Below are 12965 nucleotides of genomic sequence, written 5' to 3'. Positions count from 1 at the left end.
ATTTACCACCTCTATTTAGTCATGGGCTGTATGTGTCAAATAGCTTAATTTTCCTCATAGTGCAGTTTTACAATCTTTATCCGGCCCGTCTTAAATTTCTTAAAGAAACCCTTCCTGATACCACACTCCTTTCAAGAACTCCGTCTTCTCTTTGGATTTCTAAAACATTGTCTTCTCTGTTCGAGTAAACCCTGTATTTCCATTGTCTCGACGTTTTCTAAAGAAGTCTTGCACTGACCCTCAAGTTTTACAGCGACATTGTCAATGCCCGACAAAGCTTCAACTTTCTACTGTTGACTGTCACTGGTCTGGTCCTTCTAAATCCTTCGGTCTCATAACTATCAACCACAGCACGTATCTTCTACAATTATTCTCCTCACATACCTCAATATCTATAAATTTATCTTTTCATGAGCGCGCCAGCAAGGGCTCATCATCATCATCATCATATTATTATTATTATTATTATTATTATTATTATTATTATTATTATTATTATTATTATTATTATTATTATTATTATTATTATTTTAATACATCGAGTTGAGCCTCTATGGACTGCGTGGTAACAACCAACTTCATTTTAGTGTCTAGGTCTTGTTCTTGTTCCGGCTTTGACTTCCTGCCGGTATCTTCTGAGCCCAGCGACAAGTGCCTGTTCATGCTCTTCAGACAAAGGTCCTTTCCGTCTTCTGGAAGCTGATGGCATTGTGAAACCTTGATACTTGTTCACCAATCTTCTGAATGCGTTCCTGTCATGAATTTCTTGGTCTGAAATACCAATCTGCCTCAGATCATTTTCGCATTCCTGGAACCATCTCGGCCTTGTCGCCTTAGATTGAATAAAATTCCATATTCTTTTTGTTAATCGATCATCAGTCATCCTCAAGAGATGACCGTAAAATAGTAGCCGCCTCTTCTTAATAGACGCTGTAAGAGGTTCTGTCTTGCTGTACGAATCCTCATTTGGTCTCATTCGCCACTGTCCATCAACCCACCTATTACCTAGGATTTTTCTTAGTATCCTGCGCTCTCCTTTTTCCAGCCGGTCAGCTTGACCTTTGCTACTTAAGGTCAAAGTTTCAGACGCATATAATACCTCAGGTTTTACAACTGTGTTATAGTGTCGGAACTTGGCTCCTATACTCATAGACTTTTTATTATAGATATTCTTTGTCATTTGGTATGCCTGGTCTAACTTCATCATCCTGACATTGATTGCTTCCTCTTCTAATCCATTCTGTTGGATGACTTCACCAAGATATCTGAAATTCTTGACACGACCGATTTTTCCAAGATTAGTGATCATCCATTCAGGTCCATCACAGATGTTTGTCATATATTTTGTCTTTGGAATAGAAATCTGGAGTCCTACCTTTTCAGCAACTTCTGACAGCCTATTGATCTTGTTGACTGCTGAATCTATGTTGTTAGCAAAAATGGCCAGATCATCCGCAAAGGCCAGGCAGTCAACGTACACCCCTTTGTGCTTAGGACCAAGTCTGAACTGATCTTTTGTTTCTTCTTGGTCTAACAACTTCCTCCACTCTCGAATGACTTTTTCCAAAACGCAGTTGAAGAGGAGTGGGGATAGCCCATCTCCCTGTCTTACACCCGTTCTGATTATAAACGGTTCTGAGATCTCACCCATAAATTTTACTTTCGATACTGTGTTGGTTAGAGTTTGTTTGATCAAATTTCTTGACGTATCGTCCACTCCAAACTCTTCCAAAATATTCATTAATGACTCGCGGTCAGTGGAGTCATATGCTTTCTGAAAGTCAACAAACACAACCACGTAGCTGTGTCCTCCTCTCTTCTTGTACCTGATGATGCTCTTCAGGTTAAAAATCTGTTCTGGGCACGAATGGCTTTTTCTGAAGCCAGCCTGATATTCCCCAATCTGTTGGTCAAGGTGAGCTTCTATTCTGTTCTGAACTGCTTTGGAGAAAATCTTATAGGGAACAGATACTAATGAGATGCCCCTATAGTTGACGACATTCTTTTTATCACCTTTCTTGTGTAGAGGGTGGATTAGTGCTGACAGCCATTCAGTTGGTATCATCCCAGTTCTCCAGATATCTTCAAAAAGCTTGACTAGTACATCTAGAGTTTCATCATTTGCCAGCTTCAGTAGTTCTGCCACTATCGAATCTTCACCAGCTGCCTTATTATTCTTTAAGCTGTTTATAATCTGTTTGATCTCCTCTTTACAAGGAGGGAGGGAGTTGGGTAGTTTGTTGATCAGGTCGCACACAGGGAATCTTTCTTTTGGTTCCTCACAATTAAGAAGGTTTTCAAAGTACCGAGATATGATCGTACAGTTTTCTTTGTTGGTCAAGCCCAGCTTTCCATTTTCATCTCTAAAACAAAGGCTGGGGGCTTGGTACTCTCTCAAATTAGTCTTGAATGTTTGATAGAAGTCTCTGGAATTGTTTTTCCGGAAATCCCGATCGATCTGTTCTAACTGCTGTTTCTCATATAGTCGCTTGGCCCTTCGGAAAGTTCTGGCTGCTTCTTTTCGAGCTTCACGGAACACATCGAAATCTTCAGATCTTCGGGTCGAGTTCCACTTTTCCCAGGCATTTGTTCTTTGGGTCAGCACTTCATCACAGACCTCATTCCACCATCTATGCTTTCTCCTCTTAGCTGTCAGGATTGCAGTATTAGCTGCTTGTTGGATCTTGGAGGCGATGTCCGTCCATTTATGAGATTCAAATGTCAGTTGCTGGTGGTATTGTTCTAAGACATTTTGATTGATTTTTAACTTTCCAAGGTCGTATTTATAAATTCTGTTTCCTGGTTTCAGGGCGTTATTGAGAGGAATGAAATTAATTTTGATCTTGGAGAGGTAATGATCTGAATCAAACTGGGCACCTCTCTGCACTTTAACGTTCATTATTTCCTTAATCGCACTCCTGGATATTGCTACATGATCAATCTGTTTCTCTCCACACACATTGCCTGGTGATCGCCAAGTTTTTTGTTTGCTTGGCTTGTGTTTGTAGAATGTTGACATTATCTGAAGATTGAAGGTACGACACAGATTGACTAGTCTTATACCATTTCTATTAGTCATTTTGTGAGCAGGATAGTTTCCAATTGTTGATCTGAATTGTGGTTCTATTCCCAGCTGAGCGTTAAAGTCGCCTAATAAGATCTTGATGTTCTTAGATGGTATTTTCTCCAACTGTTCTTCAAGAAGGTTCCAAAACTGTTCGACTTTCTCAGGATTACGTCTGTTGTCCTCACTGATCGGTGCATGCACATTGATCAGTGTGTATCCTTTGTTACCGCAGCTGAGAGTTAGAATGGAAAGTCTCTCAGAGGGGCTGAAGAAGTCCACGATTGAACTGACAACCTTCTTGTGAACAACAAAAGCTGTGCCAAGTAAAGGAATATTCTTACCTATTTGTATAGCCCTTTTGCCTTTATAAATCCTATACTCCTCAAAGTCCATTATGTCCTCATCTAGGTATCTTGTTTCTTGGATGGCTAAGATGGTTATGTTGTGTTTGTCCATCATCATCGTCATTTCTTTGTGTTTTCCCACTTTCAGTAGTGAGTTGACATTCAGCATCCCAAAATAGTATTTCTGTTTAGTCTTGAATTTTGTACGTGTAGTAATGTCCTCAAAGCATCTTGGTTCAGGCTCCCCAGAATCCACAGGCCTGATTGCGCTCTTAGGAGCGGTAGATTCCCTCAACGAGGTACTACCTGGGGTAGTGTCCTTTTTGTGACGGCATTCCATGATGCTTGGCTGTTCAAACCAATATGGGTTGGAAAACTCCTTCCCGGTAGTAGAACCAAGGTTGTAAGCCCTGGAGCTCAATAATAGGCCGCTCCTCCGGAGTCAGACGCCTTTCGCAGCCGCTTCACTGAAGAACAGACGTTGCTATATGAAGACAGTTCATCCGCTTTATCCGCCGTTGGGACTTGGTTGTCGTCTTCCGCCTTCCAAACCGTTGACTATCTTCACCGTAACCCTGGCAGGGACCCTCACAAGGTACTACCAGCTGGGCCAGCTGGACCAAGGTTTTTTAAAGAGGTGTTACTCCTCTATTATTATTATTATTATTATTATTATTATTATTATTATTATTATTATTATTATTATTATTATTATTGTACCGGGCGGTACACCTCCACGCCGCTAATTTAAAATGTGCGCCAATTGAAACTCCTCTGCTGGAGGAAGTCTGAACTTTATCTACGGTATTAATTTTCTACTTTCTCAGAAGATGTCACTACCTGGAAATTTTGGAGTTTTTGAACTGTGTCATTTACGACGTATTTTTGTTTTGCTTGTAGTAAGAAGTGTGAACTTTCTCTTCTAGAGGACACTACTGAAAAACTACAATGGTGCACCCTAGTGCGATGTGAAAGAACTATTTTTTTGGAGAAAATTTAATTTCAAAAGTTTGTTCTTTGCTAAATTTCTTTCAGTCATTGTTTAAGTTGGCAATATTAACCCTTTCTTTCCCCTTGTTTTGAATTTAGCCAATCCCGAATTTCTTAAATTAATTTTCCACCAATGATGTGTTTCTTCTTCATCTTGTGTAGGGGTTTTCTTTAACCACCAATAAAAGATTGTGGGCGGGTGTTTTCCTTCCTAAAACGCCTCGAACTTTCCGCGAGAGTATATAAACTGCTGATTTTAGGGTCTCTGCGCCACTTCTGTTCCATCTTTCAGTGTGTAAAGTACATAGCAGGGGGCGGGAAGCGCCTCTTTCGTCGGCAGCGGTCAACAACAAGGTAATGGCCGATTAATAACTTCTTTCTTTGCTAGCTCAGCAGTTTAACTCTCGGGGCGGGTCCGAAGTTTTTCCATTATGTAACCCTCCTTAAAATGTAAAGAAACTTGTATCTATTCTATCTTTTAAACTACATATTGGGATAGAGAGTGCTTAACCCTCTCGAGCTCCCACTCATATTGATTGAGGTGAACTTATTTTCTCAACCTATTCTTCCTTAACATTATGTAAATTTGTTTCTTTCTAAAGTCACCTCTTTAGTATGGGATTAGCCCTTGCATTAGTGGCCTAGAGCCAGATTAGGTTTTAAAAAACAAATGCATTAGGAGAGCAGATCGCCTCCTCTCTAATTGTTACTTTGGAGGTCATGTAATTACCCCTTTTCATTTAATAGACCTCAGTAGGTTGGGTATGTTACCCCTGTGTCTATGTCCTGAGAGGACAACTTGAAGGTGGAGTTTGGTGTGGCCTTTGAGAGGCTTAAAGTTTGAGAGCGTGTGGCTCTTTCTTGAAAATTAAGTGTTGTATGCCTCGAGGAGGCCTTTCTGTGTAATTTGGGGCAAGTGCTCTTGAACATGAATGGGGTTTTCTGCCCCTCTGGTAAAACTTATTTTGGAGTAAAGTTGGGCTAATTGCCCTAGAAGTGTGAAGTCGGGGCGCGAAGCCCAAATCCAGTAAATATTGTAACTACATTTTGTTGACTTGCTACTCTGTACCTGCCGCACTTGTTATTTCTTTATTTTGAAAAGAAAATATAACCTTGTTAAATTTTTAAATTAATTTTACTTTCGTAGCTTGAGATCTGTTCACCACCCCGCACCTTCTTTCACCTCTAACTACCACGGAAATCTCCGTAACAATTATTATTATTATTATGATTATTATTATTATTATTATTGTTATTATTATTATTATTATTATTATTATTATTATTATTATTATTATTATTATTATTATTATTATTATTATTATTATTATTATTATTATTATCGCTGCCTGGGAGATTGATTACCTCGGATCGAGTAGGGGTATTTTAGTCACCTTGACAAAGAATACTGCAATGTATTCGAAACGTCGACAAACTGTACGTAATGTACAGAAAACAACAACAGGGTTCAACCCGGAAAAAAAAAAAAAACCTAAATAAATCTCTCCCTGCCACTTTATACCTTTCAGCAGCTGATCCACGTAAAGTACGAACAAAAAGGTGAAAGATTACAGTCTGTTATAACCCCTGTAAGTACCTCTGGATAATTTCACAGAATTCCGATAGTGTTCTTTTAGTCTTACATTCTGCTGCAATCATCTGCTTCTCGATATCTTTCACTCTAATCTTTACTTTCTTGCACAATTTCTTATCTATGTTATCATTTAAATGTTTCATCTTGGGTATTTTTAAAATTTGCTTTACGTCACGCCGACGCAGATAGGTATTATGGCTACAATGGGATAGGAAAGAGCTAGGAGTGGGAAGGAAGCGGTCGTGGCCTCAAACAAGGTCTGGTTTGAAAATGGGGAAACCACGGAAAACCATCCTCAGGACTGCCAACAGTGGGGTCGAACCCACTATCTCCCGAATGCAAGCTCATCTTGTGTTGGTATGCTAAATTCAATATATCCCTCCCCCCGTGCTAGGTTTAGCAAGCCTTCCTCTTACCTGGAGGCTCCGGGTTCGATGTCCACTCAGCCTACGTGAGAACAATTGAGCAGCTATCTGACAGTGCGTAGTGGCCCCGGTCTACAAAGCCGAGTTGTGGTGGTGGTGAGCGTAGTTTTTAAGAATAACTTCCACGCTATTCCCTGTCTGCCGCAAGAGGCCCCAACGGCTCAATAAAGAGCTGAAGAACAGCACTTCCCTTAGCCAAGAGACCATTCTCCAACACAGCTCCCTATTATAAACACATCACTGTTTACCCATCTCTTTCTTCCTGCAAATCTCCTAACCCCGTCTAATCTCCTAGCCAGAGAGAAGGCGTCGCCTTCTAAGTGGCCCGCCCCTCCCCTTCGGGGAGGGGAATGAAAACATCCTCCTAGGTCCTAGGTCTTAACTTGGAAGCGTGGGTTGGTGACAACGGGGCTCTCAACTGAGTCCTGACATAGCTTCCACTTATTTGTGCCAGGCTCCTCACTTTCATTTATCCTATCCGTCCTCCCTTGGTCAACTCTTGTTCATTTCCGGCTCTGACGGTATTAGGTCACGAGGCCGGTGTCGTGCCAGATGCGACCGGTGTTGACAATCCAATTTTCACTTAATAAGCTAGGTCATCGCCTACGGTAAAGTACATCAAGACCCCAAAATGTTAGAAAATAGTCCCAAAATGTATCTTCTTCTTCTTCATAGTACCGTATCAGGTCCCCCTGACGTTGGCGATCACTGTGGCGAATGCAGAACGATCTCTAGCTAGGTGGAAAAGTCTTTCAACACTGTGAATTCCAGTCCATTCTTTGATGTTTCCAAGCCATGATGTTCGCCTCCTCCCGACACCTCTTCGGCCCTGTATTTTGCCTTGTACAATCCGCTGTAAGATGAGGTAACGTTCATTTCTAAGGATGTGGCCAAGGTAAGAGATCTTCCGGAGTTTTATTGTTTGAACGAGTTCCCGACTTGCTCTTGCCCTTCTGAGTACTTCTTGGTTCGTTAGTCGTGCAACCCACGAAATCCTGAGCATCCTACGGTGGATCCACATTTCCAAGGCTTCCAAGCGTTTCACTGATATGTTCTTGAGAGTCCATGTTTCCACACCATATAGCAAGGCTGACCATATATAGCACTTGACCATCCTCTGTCTAAGTTTTAAATTTAAGTAGTCATTGCAAAAGAAAGATTTCATTTTTGTTCATATTTTTCGTGCTATTGTTATCCTCTGTTTCACTTCTTTCTCGGGATCAAGTTGTTCAGTGACAATGGCACCCAGATATTTAAAAGTGGTTACTCTCTCAATCTGTCGGTTGTTTAGTTGTAAGATTGCCTCAGCATTGGCACGTCTGCTGAAGATCATGAACTTGGTCTTGTTTACATTTATTTTTAGTCCCATGTCCTCACTTACTGCACTGATATTATTGAGCAGGAGCTGGAGACCTTCAAAATTGTCACACAGGATGACTGTATCATCCGCATATCTTATGTTGTTAATTATGCCGCAATTTACTTTTATTCCATATTGTTGATTTTCTAAATGTATAGCACTGCTTATCGAGTTCTGTTCAAATAGCGAACGACTGTCCGACTCGTTGGCTGAACGGTCAGCGTACTGGCCTTCGGTTCAGAGGGTCCTGGGTTCGATTCCCGGCCGGGTAGGGGATTTTAACCTTAATTGGTTAATTCCAATGGCACGGGGGCTGGGTGTATGTGTTGTCTTCATCATCATTTCATCCTCATCACGACGCGCAGGTCGCCTACGGGAGTCAAATAGAAAGACCTGCACCTGGCGAGCCGAACCCGTCCTGGGATATCCCGGCACTAAAAGCCATACGACATTTCCTTTTTTTTTCAGCGAACGACTATAACCGTAAATCGTTCACAACATTTAATTATGTACACAGGATTAGCCTATATAAGTCTTTACGGAGAACAGTCCTAACGATTGCGTGAAAGGTTTATAAATAATAGAGTATGTACCTAGCTGTTAATATAAGGAAAGATCTTCACTGGGGTAATCACATAAATGGGATTGTAAATAAAGGGTACAGATCTCTGCACATGGTTATGAGGGTGTTTAGGGGTTATAGTAAGGATAAGGAGAGGGCATATAAATCTCTGGTAAGACTCCAAGTAAAATATGGTTCCAGTGTATGGGACCCTCCATTACTTGATTCGAGAACTGAAAAAAATCCAAAGAAAAGCAGCTCGATTTGTTCTGGATGATTTCAGACAAAAGAGTATCGTTACAAAAATGTTGCAAAGTTCGAACTGGAAAGACTCGAGAGAAAGGAGACGAGCTGCTCGACTAAGCGGCATGTTCCGAGCTGTCAGTGGAGAGATGGTGTAGACGAATAAGTTTGAGTGGTGTCTTTAAAAGTAGGAAAGATCACAACATGAAGATAAAGTTGCAATTCAAGAGGACGAATTGGGGCAAATATTCGTTTATAGGAAAGGGAGTTGGGGATTGGAAAAACTTACCAAGGGAGATGTTCAATCAATTTCCAATATCTTTGAAATCACTTAAGAAAAGGCTAGGAAAACAACAGACAGGGAATCTTCCTCCTGGGCGACTGCCCTAAATGCAGATCAGTATTGATTGATTGATTGATTGATTGATTGATTGATTGATTGATTGATTGATTGATTGATTGATTGATTGATTGATTGATTACATTTCTATGACGAAAGTTGAAATAACAAATGATTTATTACATTACACTCAGTGGATGGAAACTTTGTCAAGGCCAGGACCACTTCTTCCCATTCCTAGCCCGAGCAATTATGCTACACTCACAGACAACACGTCCACATAGCTCACTCTCATGGGGTGCACAGAAAAAAGCATATCCTCAGACCTTCCCGGTACTAAAAGCCGTGCGCTAAAAATTAAAATTTGAAATCTTTCAAGGTAATCACAGGAAATGTTAGCATTTGTTCAGATACTTCCAAGTTTCGTGAGTCCATGTTGGTACATAATCAAAGCACATTGCAGTGTATACAGAGTGGAAGGTAACTCTTGCACGAAATTAACACAAGTAATAGATCTTAGAGAGAGGATCACATTGCCGTAATTATTAGGTCAATGGCTTGTACGGTTATGCTAAGACTTAGGAGAAAAGAGGCGAGCCGCTCAACTAAGCGGCAGGCACCTATGTTCTTGTGGTCAACAGAGAGCTGGTGTTGGAATGACATTAATACACGAATGTGTTTGAGTGTGCTTTTAAAAGTAGAAAAGATCACAATATGAAGATGAATTTGTAATTCAAGAGGACAAATTGGGGCAAATATTCGTTTATGGGAAGAGGAGTTAGAGATAGGAATGATTTACCAAGGCAAATGGTCCATAATTTCCAAATTCTCTTAAATTATTTCAGAAAAGGCTAAGTTAACAACTGACAGGCGATCAATCACTTCGGTGACTGCCCTAAATCCATATCAGCGGCACGATTTTGGTGTGGTCGCATCCGGCACGGTCGTTTCTGGAGTCTTTCATTTCCACGCCCTTCGTTGCTTTTGTCTTTATTTGGCCGATACCTTCATTTCTCCTAGTGACGGACTCTTCCATTTTTTCACTCTGATTTCTTCCTTTCTTTCTCTCTTTATTTATTTATTTATTTATTTATTTATTTATTTATTTATTTATTTATTTATTTATTTATTTATTTATTTATTTATTTATTTATCGTATGGCTTTTAGTGCCGGGGAGTGTCCGAGGACATGTTTGGCTCGCCTAGTACTGGTCTTTCTATTTGACGCCGATAGATGAGTAATAATAATAATAATAATAATAATAATAATAATAATAATAATAATAATAATAATAATAATAATAATAATAATAATAATAATAATAATAATAATTGCTTTACGTCCCGCTAACTACTTTTACGGTTTTCGGAGAGGTGCCGAAATTTAGTCCCGCAGAAGTTGTTGTAAGTGCCAGTAAATCTACCGACACGAGGCTGACGTATTTGAGCACCTTCAAATACCATCGGACTGAGCCAGGATCGGACCTGTTAATTTGGGGTCTAAAGGCCAGTGCCTAAACAGTCTGAGCCACTCAGCCCGGCACGCCCATAGGTGAACTGTTCGTCTGCACGTGGGATGATGATAATGAGATAGGAAGAGGGTGAAACCCGGTGCCGGCACATAGCCTACTCCTATTGAATAGCACCAAGGGGTCTGCTCAAGGCTTAACGTATCCATCCGACGGACGAATCATCACCAACAGTGTTATATGCCCTCAGTCCATACGAGCACTGCGGACAGGTTTGGAATGTAATCCAGGCTTTTGGCACGCAGTCTATTGATTAGAAATTGTATACCACCACCTCCCCTACCCTGCCAAGCAACATTCTGATGGTGAATTTTCTAACCACGGCGTTAGACCGCTTAGACTTCAACGCCTTAACGACCATGGCCACGAGGCGGGCTGCTCTGATTAATGTTAATAGAAGATGGTGGCCGAGATTTACTTCCTCTTAAAATAATAATCGGGCGAGTTGGCCGTGCGGTTAGGGGCGCGCAGCTGTGAGCTCGCATCCGGGAGATAGTGGGTTCGAACCCCACTGTCGGTAGCCCTGAAGACGGTTTTCTGTGGTTTCCCATTTTCACACCAGACAAATGCTGGGGCTATACCTTAATTAAGGCCACGGCCGCTTCCTTCCCACTCCTAGGCCTTTCCTGTCCCATCGTCGCCATAAGATCTACCTGTGTCGGTGCGACGTAAAGCAAATAGCAAATAATAATAATAATAATAATAATAATAATAATAATAATAATAATAATAATAATAATAATAACCTACACCACCCTCATTGGAGAGTCTGCTTTACAGGGGTTGCACCAGGCTAGAAATAGTTAACCGGGCGAGTTGGTCGTGCGCTTAGGAGCGCGCAGCTGTGAGCTCGCATCCAGGAGACAGTGGGTTCGAACCCCACTGTCGGCAGCCCTGAAGATGGTTTTCCGTGGTTTCCCATTTTCACACCAGTCAAATGCTCGGACTGTACTTTAATTAAGGCCACGGCCGCTTCCTTCCCATTCCTAGGCCTTTCCTATCCTATAGTCGCCATAAGACCGATCTGTGTCGGAGCGACGTAAAGCAACTAGCAAAAAAAAAAAAAATAGTTACACGAAATTTTATTATTATTATTTTATTATTATTATTATTATTATTATTATTATTGTTATTATTATTAGGGAGTGAATTTTATGTGCTAAAACGTGTAAAATATTTTTAAATACAGCATAAACATCTTTGATAAAATTGTACCTGTTCGTACTTAACAATCACACGCTGGAATATAAGTTGCTAGTAGTCACAAAATTGCAGTGACGAACAAAGGTCATCTTCAATTGTCCATCACAAATGTATGCCGAGTATCTCTAAAGAACGCCTTACAGTATACTGCGAAAACGATCACTCCACATCTAAGAACGTCAGACGTTTATAGGTAAAAAAGAGGAATGTCACCAACACTAACGCGTTCCATTTTGCCAACATGAACATCCTCCAATACTTTAGCAGCTCTAAAAAAAATGGCGTATGGCTTTTGGTGCCGGGAGTGTCCGAGGACAAGTTCGGCTCGCCAGATGCAGGTCTTTTGATTTGACTCCCGTAGGTGACCTGCGCGTCGTGATGAGGATGAAATGATGATGAAGACAACACATACAACCAGCCCCCGTGCCAGCGAAATTAACCAATTAAGGTTAAAATTCCCGACCCTGCCGGGAATCGAACCCGGGACCCCTGCGACCAAAGGCCAGCACGCTAACCATTTAGCCATGGAGCCGGACTTTAAATCCACTGTTTTCACAGAACAGATTTTGATATTTGGCCCTTAACAGTCCCTGTACCTGCGAAACCAAGAGAATTAATCTAATTTATTTTTAACAGCGTAAATCCATAAATAGCCACAACTTTCAGAATAATATGACGTAAGATACACTTTTAAAAATAGTACCATAATCCTAAAATGGGAATATGAACACCACTTTATAACATAGAAGGTTTTTAAATATTATTGAGTAACAAATATTGCCGATTTATGTGCTTATTATGGATTTTCTTAAAATATGTATTTTATATATCAGGACCTAGTATTTAAAGTGCACTATGTCTTCTGGTATAGGCTAAAGCAATTTTGTTACTTTCATTGATCTGTCTGTGTCTTATCCTTGGCTTTGGCAATATGAAAGTAACTGACGTATGAGCGATTCCTTATGCAGCCAATTATGAATGGTGTGAAAATGTTGCTCATAGGGTCAGTTGGTGCATGCATTTCAGTAGGCTTGGCAGACTGTTATGTAATCGCAACTACTGGCTCGGTGAGGAAAGCAACGGGAAACTACCTCACTCCTCATTTCCCTAGTACGCCTCTTCAGTGATGCCTATGCCATCTATGACAGCTGATGGCTGAGCTGGTGAGGATCCAACCAGCCTTAGGGCTGAGGACTGAACACACATGTATTTACATAAGTTTTTTGTGAAAATATGTATTTTTATGGCCGGCCCCGTGGTGTAGGGGTAGCGTGCCTGCCTCTTACCCGGAGGCCCCGGGTTCGATTC

The 12965-nt window shown here is 40.9% G+C and overlaps 1 protein-coding gene across 1 annotated transcript in view; it reads right to left on the bottom strand.

The window, feature by feature from the left end:
- The window catches only part of LOC136884198 (hemolymph lipopolysaccharide-binding protein), a 31291-nt gene extending 25354 nt beyond the window's left edge, over positions 1–5937 (bottom strand). The window contains exon 1 of the mRNA XM_067156242.2: positions 5924–5937. The gene's annotated coding sequence lies outside the window, so the exon portion shown is untranslated. The remainder of the gene's footprint in view (positions 1–5923) is intronic.
- Positions 5938–12965: the final 7028 nt, after the last annotated feature.

The sequence above is a fragment of the Anabrus simplex genome, chromosome 12, assembly GCF_040414725.1.
Source record: "Anabrus simplex isolate iqAnaSimp1 chromosome 12, ASM4041472v1, whole genome shotgun sequence".
NCBI classification, from domain to species: domain Eukaryota; kingdom Metazoa; phylum Arthropoda; class Insecta; order Orthoptera; family Tettigoniidae; genus Anabrus; species Anabrus simplex.
Note: the sequence above shows the minus strand (reverse complement) of the source record. Positions and strands in the feature narration are given on the sequence as shown.